Below are 1,225 nucleotides of genomic sequence, written 5' to 3'. Positions count from 1 at the left end.
GAATGGAAGACTCCATGCAAGGGCAGAATTCGCCAGGTTCCAATTACCAAGAAAGGAAGGCGAGAGTGTGCTAATATCAGCAGAAGTCTGCTTGGAGTTAGCTAGAGTAGATAAAGATTCCTATGTAGGGAAAAGGAGACGGGTGCAATAGCCTCAAAAACCTGCTCAGGTTTTCAGTTGTCTGAGAGGTACCGTGTAGATTGCCCTAAATTGTCTGTGTGGACTTGGACAAATCGCATAGAATGACCTAGATTGCATTTAGATAGAGTCTTCTCTAAGCAAGCGGATAAAGATAGTATATGTTGTCTACAAAATCACTTAGTCGGTACAGAGATCACAAGTGTGAGATGTTTATGGTTGACTGAGATAAGCTGTCTATACAGGATCCTTGTCATTGGAAACTGATCATGTTACTTGCGTTTCAATCTTAAAGAGAACAGATTAGAATTTTAGTTAAGAGGTCGATCTCGGGCGCTATCATCAACAACAACTGATCATTTTCTTTTAAAAGGGCTATAAGAGAAGAATCGAGTATATTTAGCAATGCTTTAGCGATAGAGACAATAGAATAGAGGAGATCTAGTTAGAATGTTAGATAAGGCGCTAGGGACAGGTATCGCAGTTAATATGTTGGCAGCGAAGTTTGACCTCTAATAAACTTTCGATGCCAAAATGGAAAGTTGCATTGTGAGGGCTAAAGCACGTCACGATGGGCCCTTGTGACGTAGAGAGAACCTGACCACAAAGCCACCATTCGGTCTTCGGTGGACTAGAACGGGCGCGTGATGTTCCAAATAAAACAGATGTATGCTACTTTCTTGAATGTTCAGGATGAATGGTAGGACGGATAACAGGGCAGACTTCGGTATCCACTTGGATATCCTACCACGACTCTCTACTTGCAAGGCGGAGTACTGCGAAAGGCCAATAACAGCAGCAGTCTTACAGGAAGTGTTGAAGAGCTGCACGAGAGTAAGATGGATGGGTTTGGACGGTCTGCGCTTCCAGATGTATATATCCATGCCAGACTTGTTTGCGCCCTTCTTAGCAGACGTTTTCTGCCACTGGCAGCAGAATAGAACATTTCTTACATTTCTATGTCGAGGGGCTATGAGGTCAGAAACAAGGATGTTTTAGAAAGTTACATGCCCATCATACTGCTTAATGCAGAGTTGGAGATTTTGGCCAATGTATTAGCCAAAAGGTTGGCTCTTGTCGTCGACAA

This window comes from Octopus bimaculoides, chromosome 18, assembly GCF_001194135.2.
Source record: "Octopus bimaculoides isolate UCB-OBI-ISO-001 chromosome 18, ASM119413v2, whole genome shotgun sequence".
NCBI lineage: Eukaryota > Metazoa > Mollusca > Cephalopoda > Octopoda > Octopodidae > Octopus > Octopus bimaculoides.
The sequence above is the reverse complement of the archived record's forward strand: the minus strand, read 5'-3'. Positions refer to the sequence as shown.